This window comes from Eubalaena glacialis, chromosome 7, assembly GCF_028564815.1.
Source record: "Eubalaena glacialis isolate mEubGla1 chromosome 7, mEubGla1.1.hap2.+ XY, whole genome shotgun sequence".
In the NCBI taxonomy this organism is placed as follows: Eukaryota; Metazoa; Chordata; class Mammalia; order Artiodactyla; family Balaenidae; genus Eubalaena; species Eubalaena glacialis.
In genome coordinates, this window is record NC_083722.1 from 84,521,956 (window position 1) to 84,536,067 (window position 14,112).

Below are 14,112 nucleotides of genomic sequence, written 5' to 3' on the forward strand. Positions count from 1 at the left end.
GAAATAAACCAACACACTTATGGTCAGTTAATCTACAACAAAGGAGGCAAGAATATACAATGGAGAAAAGATAGTCTCTTCAACAAGTGGTGCTGGGAAAACTGGACAGCTACATGCAATAGAATCAGACTGAACTACTTTCTCATACCATATAGAAAAGTAAACTCAAAATGGATTACAGACTTTAATGTAAGATTTGAAACCATAAAAATCCTGGAAGAAAACAGAGGCAGTACACTCTTCGACATTGGTCTTAGAAATATTTTTTTAGATGTCTCCTCAGGCAAGGGAAACATTAAAAAAAAATAAACAAATGGGACTACATCAATCTAAAAAGCTTTTGCACAGTGAAGGAAACTATCAACAACATGAAAAGGCAGCCTACTGAATGGGAGAAGATATTTACAAACAATATATCTGATAAGGGGTTAATGTCCCAAATATACAAAGAATTTATGCAATTCAACATCAAAAACAACAACAACAACAAAAAACCAACCCATTAACAAATGGGCAGAGGACCTGAATTGACATTTTTCCAAAGAAGGCATACAGAGAGCCAAGAGACACATGAAAAGACACTCAACATCACTAATCATCAGGGAAATGCATATAAAAACAACATGAGATACCACCTCACACCTGTCAGAATGGCTATCATCAAAAAGACATCAAATAACAAGTGTTGGAGAGGATGAGGAGAAAAGGGAACCCTCATGCATTGTCAGTGGTATTGTAAATTGGTGCAGCCACTATGGAAACAGTATGGAGGTTCCTCAAAACATTAAAAAATAGAACTGCCTTACGATCCAGCAATTTCATTTCTGGGAATTTACCCAAAGAAAACAAAAACACAAATTTGAAAAGATATATGTACTCCAGTGTTCATTGCAACATTATTTACAGTAGCCAAGATATGGAAGCAACCTACGTGTCCACTGATAGATGAATGGATAAAGAAGATGTGATACACACACACACACACACACACACACACACACACACAAACAGAATATTACTCAGCCATAAAAAATGAAATCTTGCCATTTTCAACAATATGGGTGCATCTAGAAGATATGCTAAGTGAAATAAGGCAGAGAAAGATAAATCCTGCATTATCTCACTTATATGTGGAATAGAAAAAACAAAACAAGCAAGCAAACAAAACAGAACAGAAAAACAGACTCATAGATACAGAAAACAAATATGTGGTTGCCAGAAGGCAGATGGGTGAGGGCGTCAGCAAAATAGGTGAAGGGGATTAAAAGGTACAAACCTCCAGCCATATAAGAAATAAGTCACAAGGATGTAATAAACAGCATAAGGAATATGGTCAATAATATTGCAATAACTTTGTATGTGGACAAATGGTTACTCAACTTATCTTGGTGATCATTTCATAATGGATGAAAATATCAAGTAATTATGTAGTACACCTGAAACTATCATAATAGTGTATGTCAACTATATTTCAATAAAAAATAGAAATTACTTTCATGAAGAAAATATATATATATTCAGATACAAACATAAGAATACACATTTTCTATGGAGGAAAAAAATTTTTAAGGAAAGGGGTCCTATATATTATGGATAATCCAGAAAATTAAAGGCATTTAATCAAATTAGCTTAATTGTTCCACCCTAAAATGGTAGATGGAAGTAATTTTAAAGAAAAAAAAGACAGAAAGAAACCCATCTTTATAATTGGCAGCCTCTCTGGAAGTGGTTCCTTTTAAACTACTGAATTAGAATGTAAGAATGTTACTAGTAAAAATGGGTTGTATTTTATCTGAACAATAGTTTAAGCCTTTTCAATAACATGGCCACAGCTCATGAAAACATGTAAGTCAGTTTCTTTTGAACATGGTTTTCATGGGTTAATAACTTTTTTTTTAGTTCTGAGGAATGGAACAAACTAAATACCAGAAAGAGAAAAGCAGTCTGAAACTCAACATTAAGGAGAATCCTGAGTAGGGTAAGCACAGCTAGAGATAAAAAGGGTTAGAACGGGGATGTCCTAGTAAGTAATCTCAAAGGTAACCCAGGGCACAACCTACAGTTAGTTCATCAGATTCCAAGAGAGATTTGTGACTAGGCTTATTATCTTTTTCACTCCCAAAGACTTCAGCTACCTTCCAGATATTTCATTCCCCACCCAGGCCCTTAGACTGTACTTGATTTATTTTGTGATGTTATGTTTTTTAAAATCAATGGTTCTCAATCCTAGATGCACTTCATTATAACCTGGGAAACTTAAAAAAGAAATTATCAACGCCTGCCTCCCCTCCCGCACTCTGATTTAATTTATCTGGATGGGACCAGCCCCAGGTGATTCTAACTTGCAACAAGGGTTGAGAATCACTGGTTGGAGAACAATCCAAACAGGTTAAAATTATGTAAAGAAGGAGGCACTATATTTGGGCTAAATAAATTTACAAGGCAAGGCAAGGTGCCTCAAGTTCCTGCAATCAGATATAAGATGGTACTTTCAGGATCCCAGATTTTTTTCCATCAAATTAAGAGACTCAATTGCTGAGAGAAATCTATTTGCCCATAATGTTCAAATTTTTACAAAGTTCAGCACTTCACCTGTGAGACAGAAGCAAAAACAGTAGAATTAAAAGTAATCTATTCCACCTAGTATTCAAAACGTGATAAACAAGGAAATGTGGAGCAGGGTGCATAATATTATAATTTTTACTAATAACCATAAGAGTAAAATCAAAGCTACCATTTACTGAGTGCCAATTACTGTATTAAGCACAGTAACCCTTTCCAAGGGTGACCCCATTGAAAATTTAAAACATGATTAAAGCAATAGAAATTATTACCCCCCTTTCACAGATAATAAGGAAATTGAGGCTCAAAGAGATTACCTCACTTTCCCCAGAGTCACACAGCAAATAAGTGGAAAAACCAAGATTAGAATCCAGGTCTTCTGCTCTCTAGAGTCCATTCTCTTAATCACCATTATATCTGACCTAGAACACTGAAGAGTCTCCTAAGTACTTGCTACTCAAAGTATAGTCCATAGACCAGCAGCATCAGCCTGTTAGAAACAGTGAATCTCTGGCCCATTCCAGATCTGCTGAATCAGACTCCACATTTTAAGATCAGCGGGCGATTCATATGCACATTAAAGTTAAAGAAACGCAGGACTATCTGGTTTTCCCACATTATTACTTCTCACAAATTCATCATCCATACTGCATCCAAAGTCTTTAAAAAACAAATCCAATAATTTTATTTCTCCACTTAAGACTTTTAAATGGTTCCACAAATACCCTTGGAATAAAGTCCAAAATTCTTTTACCATACAGATAACTGGACTCTGCATAATATCACCCATGCCTGCCTCTGCAGCCTCATCTCTCCCACCTCCCCCATTCAGTGATTTGTATAACCCAAGCACAAAGACTTTTCTGCTCATCAAATCCCAACACACTCTACCTTCCTTGCTTCTTTCCTTCAAGTTCTTCCCTGCTTAGAATATACCACAACCCACCACCATGACCACCTCCATGTCAGCCACATTCAAGGCTGTATCTCCAATGCATAGCAGTGCAGTGTCTGGCACAGAGCTAGGAGCAGGATAAATGTGCTCAATAAATACATACTTAAGACAACTCGACTGAGGGCCTCAACTGTTTCCTTCGTTCATCTGCTCTTTGCTCTTGCTATGATCCTCATTTCATTTCTCCTTCCCTGTCCCCGGCATCACCCCTCTTCTGTAACTCACCTCTCTATCAGTAACCTCATGGCTACTGAAGTTGTCACCTTTAGAAAGAAGCACTGCCGTGTCCACATAGCCACTGCCCCGGGATTACTCACCAGCTGGATGACAACTGCTTCACTTTAACCCTGAGGCTCCTGGGATAGGCCCAGTCCTTTCTAGAAGTGGAGAGAAGGCCCTACTGACTGCTTTTCAACCCAAGATTTAATATATAGATGAAACCAGAGATCAGGGACCTCTCACCAGTCAATGCAGAGCCAAAAGCTTCACTATCTCTCTGCCTACACAAGACAGTTTTCACTGAGCTGACAAGATGGATTATCAAGAGTTGCAGTTAACTTCATAGTTTATATGTGATGGCCAAGCTTGCTACTCTAAGAAAACAAATGACAGATCCTTTTATAAAACAGATATCTGCCTCCAGTTTAAATCCTGAGTAAATATATTTTCATATACACGTTTACATTAATAATGACAAAAATGAGATCTATTCATCTATTAAATGCAAGCTATTGAGCACCTGACATGCTCAAAGCTTTAAACACACTATCTTATTTAACCTTTATCATCACTTTATGCGGTAGAATGCTTATTATCCTTGTCTTACAGAAGAGGAAACCAAGGGCTTAGTAACATGCCTAAGAGGCAGGGCTGGGATTTGAGTCATAGGCCTTCAGACTACCACTCTCTATTGCTTCTCTATGTTTTGCTATTTGGATCACTCTCTCACCATAGAAGTCACAGACCTGGACATTCCCAAAGCAACAGTCCCTCAGAGGATGACCTCAAAAGCTGAGATTTTTCTCTGCAATGTAGACAGTGAAAGTAACCTGCTACAGCTTGTATTTCAAAGCTGCCTTTCTGCATTAAAAGAGAAAACTGAGATTCAGGGGGGAAATGTGGGAATAGAGCTCAAAGGTGCTTATGAATGCAATTCCACAAATACTTTTTCCGTGTCTACTAGTGGTCAGGCACTTTGCTGGAAGCTGACTGATCAGACTGTCATTTAGGAGAGTGCTGGTGGGACAGAGGGTGACCAGGAGAACATCTCCCATAGTGACTATCTCAGGAACGTTTAGCCAGTAATTTATAAAACTGCTACTTTATTATCTAATTATGTAGAAATCATCTTTCACACACAAGAGGTGAGAGTAATCTGCTTTATTATCTGTGAATACATAATTGAAAGAGCCAATGTGTCTTCTAAAACAAAAGTTTTATATAATTCAAACAACTCATGTGTTCATTTATGTTACCCTATATTAGAGGGTTAGATTTTAACATATGTGAATGCAAACACAATGTCAGATTTTGTTCTCGTGTCTTACAGGACAAAAGAGAAAAGAGTATTGGGAGCCAAGACAAGACTAATTCCCGAAATACAAATGCAACATACTGAAGCTGCATGTACATTAAAAGAAAGATAGCTGCATGTACACAGAAACATTTCCTAAAGCATTCCACCAAACATGTACAGGAATAAGGCAAGGACAAGGATACTAAAAGAAAGCATGAGCCTGAAAGGTCACATACAGGACTATGAGGCCTCCAGAACCCTGCCTCCTTGCAGAAACAGAATGCTTCTGACACAAGGGCATGAGATGAAGGCTGTGAATCATGTTGCACCTCAATTCCCTAATTTTTAAAATGAAAAAGTTAGATTAGATGATTTATAAGGTCCTTCTAGCCCTAACCCATTAGCTACTTTTCATCCATGAGGCCCTGTACCTGAAGAGAGATAAGCTATATGTTCAGAAAACACTTGTTGAATTCATGAAATATTACAACCTTACCAATAATAAGAAAAGAGACTTTACAACAATTGGTCCTGGTCTGTGGCCTAGAAAGAACAAATTAGGAGAGAAACCATTATCTAAACAGCTTCACATATGGCGTCCCTGCTAGCTGTCTGCTGGTAGAATGAAAATAACCCTGGACTTGGAAACAAGACGTTTGGGTCTAGTCTCATCCCTGACACAGACCAGCTGTGTGACCTTGGGCAAACTGCTTCACCACCTGCACCAGTTTCCTCATCTCTAAAATAAAGGTATTATAAAACTCTATATAGCTAACATTTGTGGAACCTCTACTATATGCCAGGAACTGTTCCAAGATCTTTGCCTTAGATTTAAATGATCTCAAAGGTTTTTGCAGCACTATCGTTCAGTGTTTAACTACAGAGGCAACATGGTATAGTGGAAACATTCCAAATTCCGTACTCAGAAAGCTCGGGCTCCCTCCACCTCCATAAGATAGAGTCTTTTTCTAAGCAGAGTCTGTCAAGCAGACTGGGTTACAATCTCGGTAGTTCTATTCACTAGCTTAGTTAACTTCGACACGTTGCTTAACTTTCCTATTTCCTAGCCTTAGTTTTCTAATTTGGAAAATGCATATGAAAATGGCTATTTCTCTCATATAGCTCTTGAGAGGTTTAAACTATAACTAAATGTAATATCTATTTATTTATAAAACATATATTACATTTTATTACTAGGTGTGTGACCGTGTGCAAATCGTCTTCTCAAGTTTTTTTCTTACCTACAAATGGGAGATACAGTATTAAGAGACAGTGTGAACATGCTCTGTAAACTGTTGAGTGTTAGCACTGCTTGAAAGCATGCACAATTCCTTTCTAAGATACTTAGAAAAGCGTATACAATAAACCCCCACGTAGTACTTGGAAGAGCGTATGCAATCAAACACAACAAAAACACATTTTTACTAAACATACTTCACTACACCCGGCTCGCAGCTAGTGGACGCAGGGCAGGAAGCCAAGAACGCAGGGCCATATGGAATTTGTAGTTCTGAATCAAGGGGCTGCTCCAAAGGACTGCTGGAAGTGAGACTTCAACTCCCAGGAGACACCTCGCCAAGCCAAATGACACGCTGGGAGGTGGAGTACCAGCCCTCCGGGAAACTAGGGGCGGGACTACAACTCCCAGAAGCCTCCGTGGCCCGGGCCGCCGGCGGTAAGATGGCGCCAGAAAATGGAGAGTTCAGGTACAGGACCTTAACAGGTGCGAGTCGGGGCCGCTTTCGGTAGTCCCGGACCCAGCAAGGGTCAGAGCCTTTCTAACATGACCACTGGCTGTATTCTATGATGATCCCAAGCACAGTTCTGAGAGACGCACAATAATAAAGGAGTAAGTTTGCATGTGGCAAACTTTCACGAGCAAGACTTCATCTAGATTTCAGCTCCTGGCAGCTCCTTGGGCCACTTGGGCAGGGAGCGTTGTTCTTTTTTCCCCGGTAAGCACTGTGAGTGGCTGGTCATACAGCAGAGGCAGAATTTGATCCTAGTGAGGAAGCTGCAAATCCAGCTCCAGTTCCACTAACCGGCCTTTTTCTCCCACATGAACACAACTTAAAAATCCCCGCATGTTTTCATATAAAAACTACATTAAGCCATAAAATAGATGTAAGGCAGTCCAACAGAGTACCGATTTCTCCCGCCATAATGAATTATTTTTTTGTGTCTTTTCAATACCAAATGTAAAATTCTCTCCCAAAATATTGCCTTCCCCGTGTCCTGCTTAGCTCCTCTCCTGGACACTTGTTCAAACCCTCCTCCCTCCTCCTGGGGAACCCAGAGCTGTATGTTTAACACACATCTGTTGGGGCAGAGAGTCCTGCTACTTGACAATAAAACTGAAAAAAATCCAGAAGCGGCCAGTGCCAACTACACTACCAGAGCCAGGAGCTGGGGCGTCCCTGGAACCGCTGGCATGCCCCCATGCCTCAGTTTACCCACTTACAAAATGCGGCGGAGGAGGGGCGGGTTAGGGTTAGGGCCGGTGCTCAGGAACTGGCCGTGAGAAGGTTCGGTGAGGTGGGAGGGTCCTCCCGACAGACCTCCCACTACCTCCCAACGAGCTGCGTGGACCCAGTCAGTCCCCGCTCCACTGGACCGCCGGAGTAATGACCAGACGCGCGCGGAAACCCGGATCTGCGCCACAGAAACACTGGTCGACTTGGGCTTGCCCCCGCCCCTACCTTCCAAGATCTTGGCAGCTGGGAAGTGAAAGGCAGAGGGAGCGAGCACGGGGCAGAAGCAGCTCCTGGGCGTGTGCCCACGGGAGTGGCTGCCTGAGGGGCCCGGGAGCAGAGGGCAAAAAGTCCCTCCACTGGACGGAGCGGAGCAAGGACTACAACTCCCAAACGGCCCCGCGGCGGGGAAAGGGACCCAACATGGCTACTCGTCTGGGGACAGACGCGCGGGCCAATAGGCGCAGAGCACGTGCCTACACCGGGCCAATCAAAAGCCATAATGACAAAAATCCCTGTTTAGGGGGCGGGAAACACTGTCGCTCTCTGGAAAGAAGCTGAGGTGAGAATCCCCTCAGAAAGGGATTTCGTCGTAATCCACACAATCTTTTTTACCAAATGTAAAAAGTAACATGATTGTTTAGGCTGTGCTGCATTTTTGCTTCCTTCTTTTCTCCCAGACGCGCTCAACTTACCCCCCCCTCACTGTTTCTCACTGTCTGAATTTCCTTTCGCTTCGTTTCCTCACTCTGGATCTTTTTTGATTCCTAAAGCCTTCCTTTCTTTTGTTTCTCTCAGCACGCGGGCTCACAGGCCTTACTTGAACCGGTGTATGACTGCACTCCGCCTTCCCTGGCATCCTAACTAAAATTGAACCACAGACTCCCCTGTCCATTCCTTTCTTCTTTTTTTGTGTTATTTTTCTCCTTAGCTCTTGTCCTTAACCAAGCATTGTATATAATTTATCTTTTTTATTATCTTGCCCCTTAGAATGAAAGATCTGTTGTAGATATGGGGTTTTTTTCTGGTCACTGCAGTGTTTCTAGCACCTAAAAGTATAAATAGTATCTATAATATATATAGTATATTTTATATTATAAATTTTAATTTAAATTTATTATATATAATCCATATGTTTATATACTATAAAATTTCTATTATAATATTTTATATAGTATATATATACACCCATACTATATGTATTACATATAGTATATATATATATATAATAGGCACTCAGTAAATGTATTTCGAATAATTAAATGAATTATTCTCTATTCTCCCTTTCTTTGGTGCAGATCAATTCAGTTCATCTCTGAACACCGTGGGGCCCTTGTGCTTGCTCCCTTTTTAAATTCAAAATCATTCAGTATATTCTGTGCCCAGTGCCATGTAGGTGCTGGAGAAATTGAATCATTCTCAGTTCCTAACCTCAAGATGCTCCTGGTCTAGTGGAGGATGAGAAGCAAACATAATTTTGCAAAAAATGCAACTGAAAATTACAGAACAGCTAAATAATTTCACAAAGGCATACAGCTCATAAACAGGGACTAGAATCCTGGCCTTCAGACTCTTGTTACTACACCATGCTGCTTCTTATAGCTACCTCTCTTCTTCAAGATTGCCTCCTTCCCTTTTCTTTCCTCCCAATCCTAGTGCGAAGGAAAAAGAGACATTTGCCAGTCATCTTTTACATTTAAAAGAGAGAAACAAAGAGCAATTACACTTGGACAAACACTTAGATATGTCCCTACTTTCCCTGACACCATTTCCTTTTGTTTTCTTTTTTTTTCTCTCACTTTTTTCTTTGGCCTGCTTCATTACATGCAGGTGATTACACCAAGTCTTAGATCTCACATCCTTTCTGATGTTTGAACCCCACAGATAGTAGCGAGGTGTCCTACAAAATGTCCTGGTGTGAAATACTGATGTCTTAGGAAGTTTGACTCAGAGAATGTCACAGTGGATTATGGTCAGTTTCCAGATCATCACACAGACACTGTGGCCACATAAAATAATAGAGAATTGTGAATAACTAGGTGAAATTGAAAACAATTGCAGTTAAAACAGCAGAAATGTGATCAATTTGTGTACAGACTAATTTCATGCACAGGGATTAAAACCCCTGTCCAGGCTTCCTACCCTAATCTTCCGTTAATTTGGGGTTGTTTCCTATAATACAGCAGTTCTTTCTAGCTTTTATGAGAAAAAAGCAGTCCCAGCTTTTCTCAGGCTGATTGGCATGAGCGATTTCAACACAAATGTCAGCAGCCAGACTAAATGTGGAAGAAATTACTGAACCATATGAAACTGGAAACTCAACAACTAGACTCTTCTCCTGAGAAAGTATCAGCCTATAATCGTTACATCTCCTACTTAGCAATCAAAAGGTAAATATCATGAACATACTTAGGATCTAAACAGTGGTGTCTAATGATTATTAAACCATTGTCTGGCAACCTACTATGAACATATGCATATTCAGCTGTGAATGATGCTGTCTGATTGGCATGACCTTCGGCAATATATACATTCACAGAGAGCTTTAAGATATGGCACTTGAACCGGTTTGCAGGGTAGAAATTGAGACACAGATGTAGAGAACAAACGTATGGACACCAAGGGGGGAAAGCGGTGGCGGGTGGTGGTGGTGGTGTGATGAATTGGGAGATTGGGATTGACATGTATACACTGATGTGTATAAAATGGATGACTAATAAGAACCTGCTGTGTAAAAAAAAATTAAATTCAAAAATTAAAAAAAAAAAAAAAGATATGGCACTTGCCTTGGACTCAGGACATCTAAGTGCCGAGATAATCAGTGGGGAGATAACTGTCTGATCGGCAGCTTCATTAGTAATCACCTGGAGATGACATCTTAGTTTGTGTTCTCCCACAAATATATCCTGAGACAAGTATTCAAGTGCAAGTAGTTTATTTAGGAGGTAATTGCAGGAAACTGCAGTGGGAGAATAGGAAAGTGAAATGGGGAAGGGAAGACAGACAAAGAAAGTGCGCTATCAAGCATGTTACTGCTCGGGGTGATCAGAGCTTAATCTTCCTGGGGAGCTCTAGGAAACAATGTGGAACCCATGCCTTAGATTGAGCTATCCCACCAAAGGGACAAAAAAACCCTATTGTTTAAACACCATCTCCCATCAGTCAATGATTGGGGGCTGTTTTCAGGGGCTTTTAAGTCCCTGGCTCTTCATCATGCTGTATGAAAGGCAGAGTTGCTCAGTGGCCTGAGGAAGCCAGAGATACAGGTGCTGCCATGTACTGGTGGGGCACCTGTACTATCTGCTACAGGTGGCTTTGGTTCACCACAAGCTTTTATCACTGAGACTAGCAGAATAAGAATAATTCAAAATTAAATAAATACATACAAAAAGAACCAACCAAATGAACAAAAAAACCAAGCAGCCTACCACCTTGTATATCTCATCACGTGAACAGTTAAAATAGACAGCACTTTCTAAATCCTCACTAAAACAAGCAAACTGAACAAAAACAGCAACAACAAAAACCTCTTTTACACTGGGAACTCTTTGGGGACTTAAGGAGAAGCTTCAGACGAACTGGGGTTTAGTAGAGAGGGGAGAAATGAGATCAAGAAAAGGGGAAAAGGGAAATTAAATATCGCTGGAGACAATGTGTTGTTCATTTCATGATATTGAAGAAACATAAGTAAAGATTTTTGAGAAATTAGCATTAAATGCATAAACTGTGTCTTTAGACCTAAAAGACAGTTTTTTTCCCCAGTTTTATTGAGATACAATTAATGTACATCACTGTATAAATTTAAGGTTTACAGCATAATGGTTTGACTTACATATATTGTGAAATGATTACCACAATACATTCAGCTAACATTCATCTTCTCATATAGATAAAACAAAAAGAAAAGAAAGAAAAAATTGGAAAAAAATTATCCTTGTGATGAGAACTCTTTAAGATGTACTTTCTTAACTTTGCTATATATCGTACAGCAGTGTTAGCTGTAGTCATGTTCTACATTACACACCTAGTACTAATTTATCTTGTAACTGGAAGTTTGTACCTTTTGACCACCTTCCTCAGTTCCCTCTCCCCCAAGCCCCTGCCTCTGGTAACCACAAATCTGATCTTTTTCTATGAATTTGGTGTGGGGTTTTTTGTTTTTTGTTCTTTGTTTTAGATTCCACATATAAGTGAGATCATACAGTTTTGTCTTTCTCTCCCTGACTTATTTTACTTAGCCTACTGCCCTCAAGGTCCATCCATGTTGTCACAAGCAGCAGGATTTCCTTGTTTTTTATGACTGCATAATATTCCATTATTATGACATTCCATATAATATTGCATATATTTGACAACTTCTTTATCCATTCCTCCGTTGATGGACGCTTAGGTTGTTTCCATGTCTTGCCTATTGTAAATAATGCTCCTATGAACATGGGAGTGCATATATCTTTTTGAGTTAGTGTTTTCATTTCCTTTGGATATATTCCCAGAAGTGAAATTGCTGGATCATCTGGTAGTTCAATTTTTAATTTTTTGAGGATCCTCCTTACTGTTTTCCATATGGCTGTACCAGTTTACAGTCCCACCAACAGTGCACAAGGGTTCTCTCATCACATCCTTGCCAGCATTTTTTATCTCTTGTCTTTTTGTTGATGGTCATTCTAACAGGTGTGAGGTGATACCTCATTGTGGTTGTGATTTCCATTTCCCTAATGACTAATGATGTTGAGCATCTATTCATGTACCTGTTGGCCTTTCATATATCTCCTTTGGAGAAATGCAGAAGTCAGTTTTGTGAAAGACTTCTGTGGGTTGTGCCATAATAGCACTTCTTCATAGCAAGTAGCTTTACTTGAAATTGTAGTCCCTATTTATGTCTTTCTGTTTATCATCTTTCACCTCCAAATAGAATGTAAGCCTCTGAAGGCAAGAAGTTTGTTTTTGTCTTATTCAATAGTAAGTACTCAATAAATATGTGATAAAAGAATGACTCTGTTATGGCCACAAAAGCAAACAGGGTAGGTACTACAAGGGCCTGATATTTGTACCACTCACTGCATTCAGCTAAGCCATAAAGTAAAGAGACAAAAGTAACCCCACAATAACCTCTCATTATCACAAAGCTTAGGACCACCCTGATGTGTAAAAACCTGGTCGTCACATACTCTTCTGCTTTAGTCGAACACTCCCAACAGCTCACAGGACCTACAAAGAAATCTTTACCATGGAAACAGAATTTCAAAACTGGAAAGGCCTAGAGGTCAAAGAGTTGAACCCTCTACATAATTCATCTCAGCCATATATTACAGGTTATTATCCAGACTTTTGGACAAGAGTCTTGGCGGTATTTATTTAATTGGAAAAAAATCATATCCAATATAGAAATATTGTACTAGAATAAAGAAAAAATGATGCATCGTAATACAAAGTATAAAAAGGTTGGGAAACTCAGCTGTACCCAAATGTTCCCACCTCCTTCACAATTTCTCACCCCATAATCACTCAGCTTTTTGGCTGCTATTGGAGAATTCTGATTGTTAGTAAGAGCTACCTCATGATACGCTGAAAATTCTCTAAATTTTTCCCCTATCTTTTTAAAAATTCTCTCATCTTATTTATCCTTTTGTTGTTCTGTGTTAAATATATTCCTTGGGTGGATTTGTTCATCAGATATTTAGAGACCAGTCTATTCCCTATAGTTAGTGAACATATGCATGCTGTCTCCTTTTAACTATGCCTCATAAATAATCACACTTAATCCTTCTTACTGCCATCTTTTGCAATCATCTTCCAGTTACCTAGAACATAAGGTACATAAAACTAAACTCAGTGTCCAAGCTGTGATCTCACTAGGGTGGCTCAGAGTTAAGCTATGATTTTTTATCACTCTCCTTCAAGAAGTTATGCCTCTAAACACATTGCCCTGGTTTCACTGCAGCTTTAAAGGCATTTCTTCATTCTAGAGTATAAAACCGACTAAAAGCATTTCCTAAAAATTAAAAAGTATATTTCCTTAGTAGAGAATTTACTTCAGAATGGGGTGCAACTTCAATTCAACTTAGTTTTTCATGGATTGAGGGTTACTCTGGGCCAGTCACTGTGCTAGGGGACAGGAATCACCAATGAATCAGACACAGTCCCTGGTATTGTACTGTAATGGAGGCCATAAACACGTAAACAGGTGAGCAAATCAACGTAATGCATAGAAATCAATACCAGAATGAGTCAATTTTTCTACCTACAGTAGAGGAGAAAGGGGGTTCTAGGCAGAGGCAGAGGAAGCACACGGCAAGTGCCAGAGCTCAGGCAGAGTAGATTCACCAGTCCCTGACCTAGAGTGGAGGTAGGGCAGTGGTGAAAGACGCTGGAAGTGTCCCAAGGGTCAGCCCATGAGAGTTTGGTAGACATCCTTCTTAATTTTCCATAAGAGCAACCGAGAGCCTTATTAACTGTCGAATGAATTGCTTAACTTGAAGGCAAAAGAAAAAATGCATTCCACAAATACTTATTGAGCACCCACTAAATGTCAGGCATTGCTCAAGGTGCTAGGGGTACAGCAGTAAATAAGTCAAAAAAATTCCTACCCTCGTGGAACTTATAGTAGA

The 14,112-nt window shown here is 39.7% G+C and overlaps 1 protein-coding gene and 1 long non-coding RNA gene across 13 annotated transcripts in view; one reads left to right on the top strand and one right to left on the bottom strand.

Annotated features, from left to right (window-relative positions):
- The window catches only part of FHIT (fragile histidine triad diadenosine triphosphatase), a 1,499,836-nt gene extending 1,491,975 nt beyond the window's left edge, over positions 1 to 7,861 (bottom strand). For 11 of the 12 annotated variants that reach the window (XM_061195478.1, XM_061195467.1, XM_061195479.1 and 8 more), the window contains exon 1: positions 7,733 to 7,861. The gene's annotated coding sequence lies outside the window, so the exon portion shown is untranslated. Of the gene's footprint in view, positions 1 to 7,494; positions 7,636 to 7,732 lie in introns of those variants that run through there. The other variant, XM_061195464.1, reaches the window with a different exon arrangement.
- A 164-nt stretch (positions 7,862 to 8,025) lies between these two features.
- Positions 8,026 to 14,112, top strand: part of LOC133094772 (uncharacterized) — a 75,078-nt gene continuing 68,991 nt past the window's right edge. The window contains exon 1 of the long non-coding RNA XR_009701499.1: positions 8,026 to 8,066. This is a non-coding gene — a long non-coding RNA (uncharacterized LOC133094772). The remainder of the gene's footprint in view (positions 8,067 to 14,112) is intronic.